This window comes from Myotis daubentonii, chromosome 11 (assembly GCF_963259705.1).
Source record: "Myotis daubentonii chromosome 11, mMyoDau2.1, whole genome shotgun sequence".
In the NCBI taxonomy this organism is placed as follows: domain Eukaryota; kingdom Metazoa; phylum Chordata; class Mammalia; order Chiroptera; family Vespertilionidae; genus Myotis; species Myotis daubentonii.
In genome coordinates, this window is record NC_081850.1 from 1,538,026 (window position 1) to 1,557,708 (window position 19,683).

The window sequence follows — 19,683 nt, forward strand, 5'->3', positions numbered from 1 at the left end:
CCAGGGTCCCAGAGCTGGGGAAAGAAGTCCCTACAGGCGGTAAGAACTACGGACTGTAAAAACCAGTGCGGATTGGGGCTGAGTGACACACAGGCTGCTGGAGACCTCTTAAAAGGCCAGCACCGCGAACTGAATTTACAAGCTCCCACTTCCTCTGAGCTCCAGTGCTGGGCGAGGCTCTGGGGGACCGACATACATACGGGGAGAAACTGGACTGTCTGGCATCAGGGCAGGAACTCAGGGGCTGCTTTATTCCAGATGGAGGTGCTCGCAGTGGTCATTGTTCCCGTGCTGGGACCTCCCAGGGTGCAGGGCTGACTGGCAGCCATTTCTCACTCTCTCTCTTTCTCTCTCTCTCTCTCTCTCTCTCTTTTTATAAAACTCAATTTATTCAAAATGTTAAAAGATTTCACTCTCTCTTCTACAATACTTTACATTAAAGAAAACCTGCTTGCTATTTTCTCAGAACGGTACAAGCTTCTGCTTCCCTTTCTGGGAACCAGCCTCTGCCCATCCAACCCTCTTCCCTGCCCTCCCTCACTCTCGACATTGCTGTTGGTTTATAAAACCCTCCTTCCCGCGCCCCCAAGTCCTGCTCTGCAGGCCAGCTCCCTTTCCAGACTTCAGGCAGGCGTGGCAGGCTGGACGGGCAGTGCAGGACAGAACACTTGTGCTTCTGGGAGAAAGCTGATTGGCCTTTTTCTTGATCAAGTGGAGGCTCACTCTCTGTTTGTCCCTTGGACTCCTGTTCAGGGCCAAATACTTGGCTTGGGCTTGCCCATGGCTGGCAGGCCTGCCCCTTCTCCAGTTTCCCCCAGGCATAGGTGCATGAGAGCTGGGTCCGACAACTGTACCATCGGTCTGCCTGTGGATTGTGAAGGACGTAAGAGTGGCACATGACTAGAGCAGGGCTCGATGGAGCCCCAACTCCTCAGGGTGTGGGAATCAACCCCCCCCCCTCATGGGAGGAAGTTTTGGCTTTTTGTAGACAAAACCAAGGTCAGCCAGGACATTGGGAGGTAGGGATGAGGGGAAAGGTCTAATCACATAGTTCTGGGGTGAGCAACATTCCAACAAACCCCACTCCCCTCTTCCATTCCGCCCTCTCCATCCTGTAGGTTACAGGCTAATTCCAGAAAGGAGGAATAAAAAAGCGGAAAGTGATTCTGTTCCGTGGATGGAACAAAGGCAGGTGATGACTAAGTACTGGGGGCTGGGAGGCCTGCTGGAATCCGCAGTCATCACAGCTTCTGTGTTCCCAGAGGGGAGAGGGGCGGGCCGGGAGCCAGGCCCTAGAAGCTTCATCAGCTCTGTTGCTTGTCCCTGACTAGTAAGACTGTGTGCTGGCCCCCGCTGGACACAGATAGAACCAGGCGGTTCTCCAGCTGTTTGCCTGTCATCTCCACGGGGATCCAGGCATCCTCCTCCTGTCCCGTGCCCAGCTGGTAGTCGGTGCCCATGCCCCAGGCAAAAACACGACCATCCTTGGTCACGGCATATCCCACAGAGGCCCCACAAGCCACCGAGACGATGGGCAGCCTGGAGATGAGGGTGGGCATGTTCTCCAAGGCCCAGCCTCCCGTACTCAGCCTGGCCCAGGCTGTATGCTTTTCCTTCCGAATCCATGCAGACTGTATGGTGCTGGCCACCAGAGAAGCCCACCCAGGACTTCGTAGAGTTCTTGAAGGATGTCAGGTTCTGGGGTACAAAGCAAGGTTCTCTGCCTGAGGTTCCAAGTTGATGGTAGTTTGAAAGGCCAAAGCCATACACATGGGCCTTGAGGGAGATGGCAAAGGTGAAGTAGGTGCCACAGAAGGCATCCTGGAATTTCACATGGCCCCGGGTTCCCCTGGATTTCAACATCACACACTTGGGGACCAGGAGTCGTTCAAGGCCGGGCCGGCCACCACGATTGGCAAATAATTCAGGGACACGGCCCACCTGGCCCTGCTCCCGCAGCCCGAAGTGTAGAGGTCATCGTCAGCTGTCAGCATCACCACGTGGTTGTTCCCCGCGGCCACATTCACCACAGGCACACTAGCTGCACTTGCACAGCTACCACGCTCTTCTTCATGGGCTCCAAGAGCCCAATCGCACCATTATTGTCCCGGAAGGAGCCCCAGAGGAAGACACAGCCGTCCTCGGTGAGTGCCTCTGTGTGGCCGTCTCCTGCTGACACTTGCACCACTTTCTCTTGCAGTTCCACTTTCCCAGGAACCATCTCTGAGCCCTCCACTGATGTGGCCCTTCCCAGGGCACCCTTATTGCAGCCAAAGGAGTAGACCTGGCCACTTTTGCTTAGACACACGGTGTGCATGCCCCCAGCCTCAGCCTGTACAATGTCTTCTGGAATGGTTACTAGGGCTGGCTTCTTCCTCTCCATCACATTCTCGCCCAGCCCCAGCTGACCCACGTCACCCTGGCCCAGTGTCAGCACCAAGCCTGGTTCTGTGCGGTGGGACCTATGTGAGACCTTCACTTTCTTGCTTTTGGGGAGAGCATCTTCTGGGGGTGACCTTTTCTTAGCCACACGCTTGGGTGGCATCTTCCTGTCCTCGATGCCGGTCAGCTACTCTGGCAGCCATTTCTGTTTGCTCATCCTGGAGATTCCCTGAGATTCCGCCCCACCCAATTTATAACCCCACCCAAGCTGTGTGCAATGGCTTTTGCATATGAATGGCCTGCCCTTTCTCAGCCTAAAACCTGTCAAACAAGCTGCAGCTAGGTCAGGGATCCCCCAAGCAATCAAGAACAGGCCAAGGCCCTGCAGCAGCAGCCTGCCTTGCTTCACAGTTGGGCCTCATCTGGGCACTTCCAAACCCCATACAAAGAGAAGGAATCTGCAGATCTCTCTGTAACTCCTGCTGGGTGGCCCCAGGCAGTGGCTGACTTTGCACCTCCTTAGAGATCCAAGAGCCAGTGTACCCAGTGATCAGTGTGAGACCATCCAGATTACAACTCTTCACATCCATAAGAGACAGACTCAGGGGGCAGACTCAGTGAGCACCAAAGCCCCACTGAATCAAGTCCTGCCCCATAAGGGTGTCTCCTGCACAGCAATTCTCCCACTATAGTCGCAGCTGGTCCCCATAGCCAATTGGCCTGGAGGTCAACTCCTCACAGTGATACCAACAGCAACAAGGCTTAACTACAAGAAGACTGTGCACACTGCCCACAAAGGGGTGCACCAGAGTGTCCACCTCAGGTGATTGCGGAGGCTGAGCCACTGGGCCCTAGGACACATACTCTACAAGGCCACTCTATCAACTCAAGGAGACTTAGCAGCTACCCAATACATAGAAAAAAAACATAGGGAAGCAGCCAAAATGCAGAGACAAAGAAACCTGTCACAAATGAAAGAAATGGAAGAAAGCAAACTACTGGATATAGAGTTCAAAACCACAGTTATAAGGTTACTCAAGAATCTTCTAGAAACCTTCAAGGACTTAGTGAGACTTTCAAGGACCTTAGTGAGAATGCCAAAAAAATGGAAAAGGACCAGTCAGAAATTAAGCATACACTGACTAAAATAAAGAATAATATACAGGGATTCAACAGTAGACTAGAGGATCCCAAGAATCAAGTCAATGATTTGAAATACGAGATAGCAAAAAACACCCAACCAGAAGAACAAAGAGAAAAAAGAATTTAAAAATACGAAGATAGTGTAAGGAGCCTCTGGGACAACTTCAAGCATACCAACATCCAAAATTATGGGGGTGCCAGAAGAAGAGAGCAAGATATTGAAAACCTATTTGAAGAAATAATGACAGAAAACTTCCCCCACCTGGTGAAAGGAATAGACTTACAAGTCCAGGAAGCGCAGAGAACCCCAAACAAAAGGAATCCAAAGAGGACCAGACCAAGACACATCATCATTAAAATGCCAAGAGCAAAAGACAAAGAGAGAATCTTAAAAGCAGCAAGAGAGCCCTAACTGTTTTGGCTCAGTGGATAGAGCATCGGCCTGTGGACTCAAGCATCCCAGGTTCCATTCTGGTCAAGGGCATGTACCTTGGTTGCAGGCACATCTCCAATAGGGGGTGTGCAGGAGGCAGCTGATTGATGTTTCTCTCTCATCGATGTTTCTGACTCTCTAGCCCTCACCCTTCCTCTCTGTAAAAAATCAATAAAATATATATTTTTTTAAAAAAGCAGCAAGAGAAAAACAGTCAGTTACCTACAAGGGAGTACCCATATGACTGTCAGATGATTTCTCAACACAAATTATGCAGGCCAGAAGGGAGTGGCAAGAAATATTCAAAGTGATGAATAGCAAGAACCTACAACCAAGATTACCCAGCAAAGCTATCATTCAGAATTGAAGGTCAGATAAAGAGCTTCACAGATAAGAAAAAGCTAAAGGAGTTCATCACCACCAAACCAATATTATATGAAATGCTGAAAGGTATCCTTTAAGAAGAGGAAGAAGAAGAAAACGGTAAAGATGAAAATTATGAACAACAAATACACATCCTATCTAATAAAAGAGAAAAATGGTAATTGGCGTACGACGATACCCTTTTCATTGGCTAATCAGGGCTATATGCAAATTAACTGCCAATAAGATGGCGGTTAATTTGCATATGTAGGCACAATGCAGGGAGGCGAAAGGGAAAGCAGGAAGAAGCCCCCTGCCACTGACAGTGATCGGAAACCCAGGGGGGAGCTAAGAGCTGGGGGGCAGGGCAAAGGCGGCCCTGGGGCTGCCTTTGCCCTGACCCCCAGCCATGATCGGAGAATCAGGTGCCTTTTCCGCCCTGGCCAGTGATAGCAGGAAGTAGGGGTGGAGCCAGCGATGGGAGCTGGGCACAGTCGAAGCTGGCAGTCCCGGGAGCTAGGGGTCCCTTGCCTGGGCCTAAAGCGTAGCCCACGATCGCGGGGCCGCTGCAGCTGCGGGTCCCCGATGCCCGAGCCAGACGCCTAGGCCAGAGGTGTTAGGCCTGGGCAGGGGCAGAGCCTGCAACCATGGGGAGCTGGGGGTCCCCTGCCCAGGCCTGACACCTCTGCCAGAGGCCTCAGGCCTGGTCAAGGGGCCGATCCGGTGATTGGTGATCGGAGGGTGATGAGGGTCAACTCCTCTGGCCGAGGCATCAGGCCTGGGTGGGAGGCGGACCCGGGGAATTGGGGGATATGATGGTCCCCTTGCCCAGACCTGATGCCTGGGTCAGAGGCGTCAGGCTTGGGCAGGGGGTGGAGCAAGTGATCAGAGGGAGATGGGGGTCCCCTGCCCAGGCATGATTCCTGGGCCAGAGGCCTCAGGCCTGGGCGGGGGCCAGAGCCAGTGATCAGGGGGAGATGGGGGTCTCCTGTCCAAGCCTGACACCTCTGGCGGAGGCGTCAGGCCTGGGCAAGGGGCCGATCAGGCGATCGGAGGGTGATGGGGGTCAACGCCTGAGGGCTCCCAGTATGTGAGAGGAGGCAGGCTGGGCTGAGGGACACTCCCCTCCCCACACACACCCAGTGCACGAATTTCGTGCACCGGGCCCCTAGTCTATCAATAAGTGAATCTAAAAATCAAATGAATAAAAAATATGATGAACAGAATAAACTGGTGAATGGAATAGAATCAGGGGCATGGAAATGGAACAGACTGACGATTCTTAGAGGGAAGGGGGTCGGGGGTGCAGGAAGAGATTCGACAAAGATATTTACGCATGTATGAAGCACCTATGGACACAGACAATAGGGTGGCAAGGGCCTGGGGTGGGGTGGAAACTGGGTGGTGGGAGCTATGGGGGGAAAAAAGAGGGACATCTGTAATAATCTCAACAATAAAGATTTAAAAAAAAGTCATGAGGATTTTATTATGGCCTACGTGTAAAATCAGTTTTAAAGAATAAAATGAAGGTTATTGTAGGGGGGGAAATGCACTTAAAGCTAAAGCAGGAAAACCTTGCTGGGGTCGTGGGGTAGGATGTCTAATAAGTTACCAGGGCAGTGTCACCTCCTCTCTGGGTGTGGTGGTTGTTTCAGTTGGGGAGCGGCATGGAATCATAGCAGGCGGCTTCAGGACACAGTGCCCTGTATCTTCAGGGACCCAAACCCCAGGAGCTTACTGAGGTTTGGGAGAGCCCCTGGGGTTTGGGAAAGTAGAATCCTGGGCCAGGTCATTGTTTCTTTTTCTGAGTCTGGAGACATGTTTCAACAGTAAAAATGTGCGTTTCACTGGGCCCCCCTTACATGCCCCGCGGGGGAGGCTGGGTTCCTGTGTGGGCCCTGCCCGTGAGGAGGGGCAGCGTGGGCAGGCCCACGGGGGCAGGGCGGGGTTTTGTTTTCATTGGAAGAGGCTGCAGTCACTTCAATAGGAGAGTGGGGCGTCGAGGAGCACTGATTGCCTGTGAAATTATGTGAGTCACCCGTGACACTGACAATCTCTAAGTCAGGCTGTTCGGGGATTAAATAAGATGCATCAGACCACAGTGGGAAGTGGCTGCACTGGGGGCCTCACAAACTCTTATTCCTGCCCCCCGGCCAGCGGGTCCGTGCCTTCTGGCCTGTCTTGAATTCCATCTGCCTGAGTCAAAAGTTGGTTTCGTGGTGCGTTTCCTGGGCAGTGACCTGCCGCCTCCTTGCCTCCCTGTCTCTGCTCTGCCTCTGTTCCTGCAGAGCCTTGGGAGCCCTCTTCTTAGAGTCCCAGGATCTCAAATTCGTCTCGAGGTCCACGGGAGAGAATCTGATATGATCCAGACCAAGAACTCAGGAAGAGCCCTGACTGGTTTGGCTCAGTGGATAGAGCGTCGGCCCGCGGACTGAAGGGTCCCAGGTTCGATTCTGGTCAAGGGCATGTACCTTGGTTGCAGGCACATCCCCAGTAGGGGGAGTGCAGGAGGCAGCTGATCGATGTTTCTCTTTCATTGATGTTTCTAACTCTCTATCCCTCTCCCTTCGTCTCTGTAAAAAATCAATAAAATATATGAAGAAGAAGAAGAAGAAGAAGAAGAAGAAGAAGAAGAAGAAGAAGAAGAAGAAGGAGAAGGAGGAGGAGGAGGAGGAGGAGGAGGAGGAGGAGGAGGAGGAGGAGGAGGAGGAGGAGGAGGAGAAGAAGAAGAAGAAGAAGAAGAAGAAGAAGAAGAAGAAGAAGAAGAAGAAGAAGAAGAAGAAGAAGAAGAAGAAGAAGAAGAACTCAGGAAGACTCCTGCGTCCACAGTCCAGGACAGTGAGGCCAGGATGCCTACCATCCTTTCAGATTGCAGAGCATGACCCAGGCCCAGGTGAGTGAGTGAGGCTTTGTGTTTACATGTCCACAACTACCACACAATGCTTGCCAATAGATTGCAGGAAGTTTTTGCAATTCCATGCAATGAAACACACACACAATACAGGAGGCCTTGAGATGAGGTAGTAAGTGGTACAAAAATAGTGTTTAGAGGACATTCACTCAAGGGAAAGATCAAAATCTAGGAAATTGTCTTGGCCAGGCGATTCAGTTGGTTGGAGCATCCTCCCATACACCCCCCGCCTTGGATCCTTGGATTCAAACTACAACCTTTCGTTGTGCCAAGTCAATGGATCCATGTTCTCTCTCTCTCTCTCTCTCTCTCTCTCTCTCTCTCTCTCTCTCTCTCCTCAGTCTCTCTCTTCTATCCCTCTTTCTAAAATCAATAAGCATGTCCTCAATAAGCATGAAGAGTAAAAATATATAAAAAATAAAAAATCTAGGAAATTATGAGGGAAAATGTCTTTTGAGACATGATTTTAAAAAATCAACTGGAGATAATGAAACTAAGTTTACCTTTCAAAATAAAATCTGATTGCATTTTGCACCAATTCTTGGAAAGGGCAGAGAATGCTGAGACATGACTGCTCTTGATCTTTGCAATAAAATATTTGAAACAAGTGCAACAATAACAGGAACTTCCAGGCATAATCACCCAGCTTTAACCATTGTCAATTTGTGTAATTGTTCTTTATTGGAAACAATTTTTTACCACAAAATTAGATAACTAGTGTCTGCAGAAGGCACACTCAATGGTGTACATTGTTGGCACTTTCAAGCAGTGAACCTCACATACATGGTCAGGGAGCAACTGGATGTTAGGGCTGGTGCGGGCTGCAGGATTACTGGATTGAAGTGTTTTCAGCATGCTGATAGATACAGCTGTTAGGACAAGAACAAGGCCTCTTTTTCCTGACTGTAATCTTCCATAAGGTATGAGAAGTCCCTGGCAATTAAACCCCACGATTGTTAGCTCCTCTGATTCAAAGGGTTCAATAAGCTACTTTCAATGCTTCATTCTTTTTTTCTTTTTTTAAAAACATATTTTATTGATTTTTTACAGAGAGGAAGGGAGAGAGATAGAGAGTTAGAAACATCGATGAGAGAGAAACATCGATCAGCTGCCTCCTGCACATCTCCTACTTTTCTTTTTTTAAAAGTTCAAGATATAATGTTAGGCTATTTTTAAAAATTTTTTTTAAAATATATTTCTTTATTGACTTTAGAGAGGAAGGGAGAAGGAGAGAGAGAGAGAAACATCAATGATGAGAAAGAATCATTGATTGGCTGCCTCCTGCACACTGGGGAACGAGCCCACAACCCAGGCATGTGCCCTTGGCCAGAATGGAACCTGGGACCCTTCAGTCCACAGGCTGACGCTCCATCCACTGAGCCAAGCCGGCCAGGGCATAATGTTAGGTTATTTACTTGAGATTTTTCGAGATGGGTTTGTAATGCTATGACCTTCCCTCTCATGACTGCTTTTGCTGTGTCCCAGGGGTTTTGATACGTCATAGTCTCATTCTCATTAGTTTCTACATATCTTTGATCTCACCTTTTATTTCTCCTTTGACCCAGTCATTTTTTAGTAGTTGTGTAATATATGTATTTTATTATTTTTGAGTTCAAATTTTAAAGCACTGTGGTTGGAGAATATAGTTGATGTATTTTTAATCTTCTTAAATTTGTGGAGATTAGTTTTGAGTCCCAACATATGGTCTTTTTTTGAAAATGTTCCATGTGCACTGGAGAAGTCTATACCATCTGATATTCTGAGATGTCAATAATGTCTGTTTGGTCTAATGTGTCATTTAAGGCCAATATTTCTTTTTTTAAAAAATATATTTTATTGATTTTCTACAGAGAAGAAGGGAGAGAGATAGTTAGAAACATCGATGAGAGAGAAACATCGATCAGCTGCCTCCTGCACATCCCCCACGGGGGATGTGCCCGCAACCCAGGCACATGCCCTTGACCGGAATCGAACCCGGGACCCTTCAGTCCGCAGGCCGACGCTCCATCCACTGAACCAAACCGGTTTCGGCAAGGCCAATATTTCTTTATTGATTTTCTGTTTCAATGATTCATCTAAATCTGTCAATAGAATATTTAGGTACCATACTATGATTATTTTTGTCTGTTTTTTCTCTTTACTTCTGTTAGCAATTGCTATTTATATTTTGGTTCTCCATGATTGGGTGCATATATATTGAGAAGTGTTATATCTTCTTTTTTTTTTTAAATTCTCATTGCTATGTTAGATTTTAAATATATTTTTTTATTGATTTTTTACAGAGAGGAAGGGAGGACAGAGAGTTAGAAACATCGATGAGAGAGGAACATCGATCAGCTGCCTCCTGCACACCTCCACCAGGGATGTGCCCGCAAGCAAGCTACATGCCCTTGACCGGAATCGAACCCGGGACCCTTCAGTCTGCAGGCCGACGCTCTATCCACTGAGCCAAACAGGTCAGGGCGTGTTATATCTTCTTGATGTAGTTTTCCTTTTATCATTATAAAATGTCCATCTTTGTCTCTTGTTAACTTTGTTCTCTTTACTATTTTGTTAGATATACATATGGCTGCACCTGCTTTTCTATGGATATTATTTTCTTGGAGAATCATTTTCCACCCTTTCACTTTGAGTCCATATATGTCTTTGCAGCTTAGATGTGTCATCGGAAGACAGCATATGGTTGACTTTTTTTTTTTTTTTTCTGCAGTGAACATGGGGTACATACATCTTTCTGAATCGGTGTTTTGGATTTTTTTTTTTTTTTGGATAAATACCCAGAAGTGGAATTACTGGGTCATACGGTAGATTCCATTTTCTATTTTTTTAGAAACCTTCATAATGGTTTCCATAATGGTTGCACCAGTCTGCATTCCTGCCAGCAGTGCACAAGGGCTTCCTTTTCTCCACATCCTCCCCAACATTTGTTGTTTGTTGATTTATTAATGATAGCCATTCTGACATTTGTGAGATAATAGCTAATTCATTGTGGTTTTAATTTGCATTTCTCTGATGATTAGTGATGAGCCTCTCTTCATATGTTATTGGCCTTGTATGTTTTCTTTGGAGGTGTGTTTATTCAGGTCCTTTGGTCATTTTCTTTTTTTTTTTTTTATTGCTTAAAGTATTACAAAGGGTATTACATATGTATCCATTTTATCCCCCCGCCCTAGACAGTCCCCTAGCCTCCCCTATCCCCCAGTGTCTTATGTCCATTGGTTATGCTTATATGCATGCATACAAGTCCTTTAGTTGATCTCTTACCCCCCTACCTCCTGCCCCCCAACCCTCCCCGGCCTTCCCGCTGCAGTTTGACAATCTGTTTGAGGCAGCTCTGCCTCTGTATCTATTATTGTTCAAAAGTTTATAATGGTCTCTATTGTCCATGAATGAGTGAGATTATGTGGTATTTTTCCTTTATTGACTGGCTTATTTCACTTAGCATAATGCTCTCCAGTTCCATCCATGCCGTTGCAAATGGTAAGAGTTCCTTCCTTTTTACAGCAGCATAGTATTCCATAGTGTAGATGTACCACAGTTTTCTAATCCATTCATCTACTGATGGGCACTTAGGCTGTTTCCAGATCTTAGTTATGGTGAATTGTGCTGCTATGAACATAGGGGTGCATATATCCTTTCTGATTGGTGTTTCTGGTTTCTTGGGATATATTCCTAGAAGTGGGATCACAGGGTCAAATGGGAGTTCCATTTTCAGTTTTTTAAGGAAACTCCATACTGTCTTCCATAGTGGCTGCACCAGTCTGCATTCCCACCAGCAGTGCACAAGTGTTCCTTTTTCTCCACATCCTCTCCAGCACTTGTCGTTTGTTGATTTGTTGATGATAGCCAGTCTGACAGGTGTGAGATGGTACCTCATTGCTGTTTTGATTTGCATCTCTCGGATGATTAGTGACTTTGAGCATGTTTTCATATGTCTCTTGGCTTTCTGGATGTCCTCTTTTGAAAGGTGTCTATTTAGGTCCTTTGCCCATTTTTTGATTGGATTGTTTATCTTTCTTTTGTTAAGTTGTATGAGTTCCCTATAAATTTTGGAGATTAGGCCCTTATCAGATATGTCATTGGCAAATATGTTTTCCCACACAGTGGGTTTTCTCGTTGTTTTGTTGATGGTTTCTTTTGCTGTGCAGAAGCTTTTTATTTTGATGTAGTCCCATTTGTTCATTTTTTCTTTAGTTTCAAGTGCCCTAGGAGCTGTATCAGTGAAGAAATTGCTTCGGCATATGTCTGAGATTTTGTTGCCTTTGGATTCTTCTAGAATTTTTATGGTTTCCTGGTGTACATTTAAGTCCTTTATCCATTTTGAGTTTATTTTTGTGTATGGTGTAAGTTGGTGGTCTAGTTTCATTTTCTTGCATATATCTGTCCAATTTTCCCAACACCATTTATTGAAGAGACTATCTTGGCTCCATTGTATGTTCTTGCCTCCTTTGTCAAATATTAATTGAGCATATTGGTTCGGGCCGATTTCTGGGTTCTCTATTCTATTCCATTGATCTATATGCCTATTCTTGTGCCAGTACCAGGCAGTTTTGAGAACAGTGGCTTTGTAATACAACTTGATATCTGGTATTGAGATCCCACCTACTTTGTTCTTTTTCAGGATTGCTGCAGCTATTCGGGGTCTTTTTTTATTCCAGATGAATTTTTGGAGAGTTCGTTCTAGATCTCTGAAGTATGCCGTTGGTATTTTAATGGGAAGTGCGTTGAATTTATAGATTGCTTTGGGTAGTATGGACATTTTAATGATGTTGATTCTACCAATCCATGAACACGGTATGTTCTTCCATCTGTTTATGTCTTCCTCTATATCTTTTTTCAACGTCCTGTAGTTTTCTGAGTAGAGGTCTTTTACCTCTTTAGTTAAGTTTATTCCTAGGTAGCTTAATTTTTTTGGTGCAATGGTAAATGGGATTGTTTTTGTAATCTCTCTTTCTGAAAGTTCACTATTGGTGTATAGAAATGCCTCAGATTTCTTGGGGTTAATTTTGTATCCTGCTACATTGCCAAATTCATGTATTAAGTTTAGTAGCTTTTTGATGGAATCTCTAGGGTTTTGTATGTATAATATCATGTCGTCTGCAAATAAGGACAGTTTTACATCCTCTTTTCCAATTTGGATGCCTTTTATTTCTTCTTCTTGCCGAATTGCAATGGCTAACACTTCCAGTACTATGTTGAACAGGAGTGGTGAGAGGGGGCATCCCTGTCTTGTTCCTGTTCTTAGGGGAAATGGTGTTAGTTTTTGTCCATTGAGTATGATGTTGGCTGTGGGCCTGTCATATATGGCTTTTATTATGTTGAGGTATGATCCTTCTACTCCCACCTTGCTGAGAGTTTTTATCAAAAATGGGTGTTGAATTTTGTCAAATGCTTTTTCTGCATCAATTGATATGACCATGTGGTTTTTTTCTTTCAATTTGTTTATGTGATGTATCACGTTTATTGATTTGCGGATATTGTACCATCCTTGCATCCCTGGGATAAATCCTACTTGGTCATGGTGTATGATCTTTCTGATGTACTGCTGGATCCGATTTGCTAAGATTTTGTTGAGGATTTTGGCATCTATGTTCATGAGGGATATTGGCCTGTAATTCTCTTTCATTGTGTTGTCTTTACCTGGTTTTGGTATTAGGGTGATGCTGGCTTCATAGAATGAGCTTGGAAGTGTTCCTTCCTCTTGAATTTTTTGTAGTAGTCTGAGGAGGATAGGTTTTAGTTCTTCCTTGAATGTTTGGTAAAACTCCCCTGTGAAGCCGTCTGGTCCTGGGCTTTTGTTTGATGGAAGCTTTTTGATGACTGCTTCAATTTCTTCCATAGTTATTGGCCTGTTGAGATTTTTAGATTCTTCCTGATTGAGTTTTGGAATGTTGTATTTTTCTAGGAATTTGTCCATTTCCTCCATGTTGTCTAGTTTGTTGGAGTAGAGCTGTCCATAGTATTTTTTAACAATCATTTGTATTTCTGTGGGGTCTGTTGTTATTTCGCCTCTATCGTTTCTGATTTTATTTATTTGGGTCCTCTCTCTCTGCTTCTTGGTGAGTCTGGCTAGAGGTTTGTCAATCTTGTTTATCCTTTCAAAGAACCAGCTCTTGGTTTCATTGATTTTCTGTATTGTTTTTTTGGTCTCTATGTCATTTATTTCTGCTCTAATCTTTATTATCTCCTTCCTTCTGCTCACTCTGGGGTTTTCTTGTTGCTCTCTTTCTAATTCTTTGAGTTGTAGAGTTAGATGATTTACTACCATTTTTTCTTGTTTTTTGAGATAGGCCTGTAGAGCTATAAACTTCCCTCTCAGGACTGCTTTCATTGTGTCCCATAGGTTTTGGATTGTTGTGTTTTCATTGTCATTCGTTTCCAGGATGTTTTTAATTTCTTCTTTGATCTCATTGGTAACCCAATCAATATTTAATAGCATGCTATTCAGCTTCCAGGTGTTTGAGTATTTTGGGTTGTTTTTATTGTAGTTTATTTCTAGTATTATGCCATCGTGGTCTGCGAAGACGCTTTTTATGATTTCAATCTTCTTGAATTTGGGGATACTTTGCTTGTGACCCAATATGTGGTCTATTTTTGAAGATGTACCATGAGCACCTGAGAAGAACGTATATTCCCTGGCTTTGGGGTGAAGTGTTCTGAAGATGTCTATTAAGTCCATCTGGTCTAGTGAGTCATTTAGGATTGCTGTATCTTTGTTGATTGTTTGTCTATAGGACTTATCCAGTGCTGTCAATGGTGTTTTAAAGTCCCCTACTATGATTGTATTGTTGTCGATCTCTCCTTTGATATCTTCCAGGAGTTTTTTTATGAATTTGGGTGCTCCTACATTGGGTGCATATATGTTTACCAGGGTTATATCTTCTTGTTGTATTGATCCCTTTAGTATTATGAAGTGGCCTTCCTTATCTCTTGTTAAGGCCTTCACTTTGAGGTCTATTTTGTCCGATATAAGTATTGCTACCCCAGCTTTCTTTTCCTTTCCATTTGCCTGAAAGATATTTTTCCATCCTTTCACTTTCAGTCTGTGTGAGTCCCTTCTAATGAGGTGGGTTTCTTGTAGACAGCAGATGTATGGGTCATGTTTTTTTATCCATTCAGCCACTCGATGTCTTTTGGTTGGAGCATTTAGTCCGTTTACGTTTAAAGTTATTATTGAAAGGTACTTGTTTGTAGCCATTTCTTTTTGTGTGTGTGTGTGGCTGTTTTCTTTCTGAGCTTTTTATTTCTTCTTTTTATACCAGACCCTTTAGCATTCCTTGCATTGCTGGCTTGGTGGTGACAAACTCCCTTAGCCTTTTTTTGTCTGTGAAGCTTCTTATTTCCCCTTCAAGTTTGAATGATAGCCTTGCTGGATAGAGTATTCTTGGATTCAGTCCTTTGCTTTGCATCACTTCGTAAATTTCAGTCCATTCTTTTCTGGCCTGATGTGTTTCTGTTGAGAAATCATTTGACAGTCTAATGGGAGATCCCTTGTATGTAACTTTCCGTCTCTCTCTTGCAGCCTGTAAGATTCTCTCTTTGTCCTGAACATTTGCCATGGTGATTATGATGTGTCTTGGTGTGGGTCTTTTCGGGTTCACCTTGTTTGGGACTCTCTGGGCTTGTGTGACTTTTTTCTTCCCCACCTCAGGAAAGTTTTCTGATATTATTTCTTCGAGTAGGTTTCCTAATCCTTGTTCATCCTTGTGTTGTTCTGGTACTCCTATTATTCGTATGTTGTTTCGTTTCATGTTGTCCCAAAGCTCCCTTAGGCTCTCCTCCTGTCTTTTAATTTTTTTCTCCAATTGCAGTACATTTTGGGTGTGTTTTGCTTCCTTGTTTTCTAATTCACTAATTCGGTCCTCCGCTTCTCCTAGTCTACTGTTGATACTTTCAATGGAGTTTTTCATTGCAGCTATATCACTCTTCATTTCTTCTTGGGTCTTACTTAGGTTGTTGATTTTTTCATCTGTTTCTTCTAGCTTCTTCCATATGTTATCGATTTTTTCATCTGTTTCTTCTAGCTTCTTCCATATGTTATCGATTTTTTCATCTGTTTCTTCTTGCTTCTTGCAGAGGTTGTCGATTTTTTCCTCCATCCGGTTTATGCACTCTAGGACCCTTATTCTGAATTCTTTATCTGTCATGTTGCATGCCTCTGTATTACTCAGCTGCTTTTCTGGAGAGTCCTCCTTCTCTTTCCTTTGGGGGTTTCTTTGTCTACCCATGTTTGATCTCACTGACATATCTAGACGTTGAGTCATTCAGTGGTTGCTCCCTTGGTGGCAGTGACTCCTTGGTCTGTGGTTGCTCTTCGGGCGGTTGCGGTAGCAGCTGCTCTTCAGTTGGCAGCAGCTCCTCTGGTGGGTGCTGTTCACAGCTGTGGTGGCTCTTCTGGCTGGTGGGGCGAGGTTTCACGTACAGCTGCTGTTCCTCAGCAGAGGATGTGGTGCTCAGGAGGTTGCTGTTGCTTGGATCTGCTGCGTTGATTTAAAGGCACAAAATACAACACAACAAGGCACCACGTACCAGCCACTATACACAAATATATTCACGATATTAATAACCCCAAATAAAGGTGACCACCTGAATTAAGAGAAGTAGGGGATAAGGAAGAAGGAAGAGAAAAAGATAAAAGAGAAAAAAGAAAAGAAAAGTAGGGACCAAAAAAAGGAGTGCAAAAATGAAATTGGGAAAAAGGAGGGGGGAAAATAAAAGCGAGAAAAGAAAAGAAAAAAAAAAAGAGCGAAAAGAGAGAATGAAGTGGAAGAGGGGAAGAGACTTTTTATATGAGGAGAATACTCCTATAGAACAGCCATTAATCCCAACAAATTCCAGCAACAGCTCCCTGGATATGAATGCAAACTAGAAACAACCAATAATATAACGATGAAAATAGAATGGAGAACACTAATCCCAAAATAAAATAAAGAGAAAATAAAATGGCACTTTAAAAAATGGTAAAATGGTAGCAGTAATAATACTGGTTAAAAATAAGAAGGTAGTAATTAAAAGGGTAAAATCAGGTGATGGAAAAAGAAGAAAAGAAAAAAAAAGAACAGAAAAAAAAGAAAAAAAATTGGTTTCTTAGTTAAAAAGTGAAAAAAGAAAAAAAAAATTGCAGTAGTGAAGGTCCTTCGTTTCTTCTATTCTTCAGTGTGGCTCGCCTTAGACCTTCCAGGTATTCAGGAGAGTGTTGAGTTTCCCTGCGATATACTGTTCCTCTGTGTTGTAAACCACAGTCCTTATTTTAAAGCATGCCGCATTTATTTCCCAGACTGCCTTATTTTGTGTTTAGCAAAGAGTCAGTTTGTGGGTCAGCCTCTGGGTAGCAGTGTTCTGGGGTTGGCCTCTGAGGCTATAGGGCCTCTCTGTCCAGTGGAAGTTCACTGCCCAGAGCTGACTGCGTAATAGTTAGTTACCAGCGCTATGTTGTTGCTGGGATTGAAAATCCCTCTATAGGCCAGACCCTGTTAACTCCCAGGGACTGATCAGGTTATCTTAATCCTTGATCTCGTTCAGGGTGGAATCTGGGTGTGGCTGTGCTCCTGCCTGGGGGCTGGGGGGAGGAGTCTCACTCTCCGGAGAGGATGGCTGCTCCAGTCCTGGGCTCAGGGGTGTCTCAGCACTCAATTCACTGCCACCTCTCCCGGCTCCCCCTCTCTCCCCAGATTCCACTCCTCCGCACACTCTCCCTCTCTTCAGCACAGGTGAGTGTCTGTATCCGAAATGTCCCATGAACAGGATTCAGTGAAAACAAACAAACGCCGGCAGCGGAAACGGGGAAGGCTTGGTTTCTGTAAGCTTCTTCTTACTGAGGCTGCATGGTCAGGTCAGCTCTTCAGGCTGCCCCCTTTAGGCTCAGTCCTCCATGATCACAGAACCCAGAACTCAATTCCCCCGGCGGCGCCAGGAATCCCGCGGTCCTCCTTTCCCCCCCGTCAGGGGCTGTGCCTGTCCCAAGGGACGCGGCTGTCTGCCACGCGGTCTCCCTCCGACTCTCTGGGCTCAGAGGTCTGGCAAACTTTCCTGCCCAAATCCCTGGTTTTTTTACCTTTCCAGGGGAGTTCTGCTCTTCCCGGCTGCAAACCCTCTCACCAGCTGAGCAATTTTTCTGACTTTTTAAATATATATTTTTGTATTGATTTCAGAGAGGAAGGGAGAGAGATAGATTCATGATGAGAGAGAATCATTGACCATCTAGATGCCTCATGCACACCCCCTTTGTTGATAGTAGCCATTCTGACAGGTGTGAGGTGATACCTCATTGTTGTTTTAATTTGCATCTCTCTGATGATTAGTGACTTTGAGCATTTTTTCATCTGTCCCTTGGTCATCTTTAGGTCCACTAAGGAGAAGTGTCTATTTAGGTCCTTTGCCCATTTTTAAGTTAAATTGTGTAGCTTCCTTTTGTTAAGTTGGGTGAGTTCCTTATATATTTTGGATATTAACCCTTTATCAGATGTATCATTGCCAAAAATGTTCTCCCATACAGTGGGCTCCCTTTTCATTTTGTTGATGGTTTCTTTTTCTGTGCAGCTTTTTATTTTGATGTGGTCCCATCTGTTTATTTTCTCCTTAGTTTCCTTTGCCCTTGGAGATGTATCCATAACCACATTGCTACAAGAGATGTCTTGAGATTTTGCTGCTTATGTCTTTTTTGTAGGATTTTTATGGTTTCATTGCATACATTTAAGTCTTTTATCCATTTTGAGTTTATTCTTGTATGTGGTGTAAGTTGGTGGTCTAATTTCATTTTTTTTGGCATGTACCTGTCCAATTTTCCCAACACCATTTATTGAAGAGACTGTCTTGACTCCATTGTATGCTCTTGCCTCCTTTGTCAAATATTAATTGAGCCTAATGGCTTGGGGTCTCTGTTCTGCTTCTTTGATCTATATGCCTGTTCTTGTGCCAGTACCAGGCTGTTTTGATAACAGTGGCTTTGTAGTGTAACTTGTATCTGGTATTGTGATTCCTCCAATTTTGTCCTTTCTCAAGATTGCTGTGGATATTCAGGGTCTTTTTGGTACCATATAAATTTTTGGAGTATTTGTTCTAGATCTGTGAAATATGCAGTATTTTAATAGGGATTGCACTGAATCTGTAGATTGCCTTGTGTAGTATGGACATTTTAATGATGTTAATTCTGCCAACCCATGAATATGGAATACTCTTCCACTTGTTTATATCTTCCTTCATCACTTTTTTTCAATGTCCTGTATCTTTCCAAGTACAAGTCTTTTGCTTCCTTGGTTTATTGTTAGTATCTTAGTTTTTTTTGTTGCAATGGTAAATGGGATTGTTTTAGTTTCTCTAAGAATTATTGATGTATAAAAAAAGCTACTGATGCCTGTCCAGTGTGGCTCAGTGGTTGAGTGTTGACCTACGAACCAGGAGGTCATAATTCAATTCCCAGTCAGGGCATATGCCCAGGTTGTGGGCTTTATCACCAGTGGGGGGCATGCAAGAGGCAGCCAATCAATGATTCTCCCTCATCATTGATTCTTCTATCTCACCCTCTCTGAAATTAATAAAAATACATTATGAAAAAAGCCATTCATTTCTAGGTGTTAATTTGTTATCCTGCCACATTATTGAAATCTAGTAATTTTTTTGGTGGAGTCTCTAGGGTTTTCTATGTGAAATATCATGTCATCTGCTAATAATGACAGTTTTACTTCCTCCTTTCAAATTTGGATGCCTTTTATTTCTTCTTTTTGTCTGATTGCTGTGACCAGGACTTCCAGGACTAGGTTGAATAAGAGTGGTGAAAGCAAATATTCCTATCGTGTTCCTGTTCTTGGGTGAAATGGTTTTAGTTTCGCCCATTGGGTATGATGTTCGCTATAGGTTTGTCACATATGGCCTTTATCACATCGAGATATACTCTCTTCCCACTTTGCTGAGAGTTATCAAAAACGAGTGCTGTATTTTGTCAAATGCTTTTTCTGCATTTATTGATATGATCATGTGTTTTTTGTCTTTAAATTTCTTTGTGATGTATCACATTCGTTGATTTGCAAATATTGTACCAACCTTGCATCCATGGAATAAATACCACTTGGTCATGGTGTGTAATTTTTTAATATATTGCTGGATCTGATTTGCTAATCCTTACCCCATGCAAAAACTGAATGGATGAGTTTTTGCCTGAGAAAGATGACCTCCACAGCGTGAGGAAACCAGGGTGTCTGCTTCTGAGCTCTAACCTCAAAGCCCCTAACCCTTGCTTCTACTCACACAGCTCCAGTCCACTCTGCCCTCCCTCTGCCAGAGCCCAAGATAAGTGGCTGCACACAGGATTTGCGTGTTGGCTCTTTAAGAGGGTGCCTGAATTTCCAGCCGTCCCTCCCCGGCAGACAGCAGCCTTGCTCCTTTTCACAGCCAGAGGTTATGTGGGCACCTTTCTCAGTTCTGATGCTCTCTGCTGGGGTGGGGTGGGGGAGCA

General features: G+C 44.4%; 1 pseudogene; it reads right to left on the minus strand.

Moving 5' to 3' along the window:
* Positions 1–370: 370 nt before the first annotated feature.
* On the minus strand, positions 371–2,608 carry LOC132211765 (regulator of chromosome condensation-like; annotated as a pseudogene).
* Positions 2,609–19,683: the final 17,075 nt, after the last annotated feature.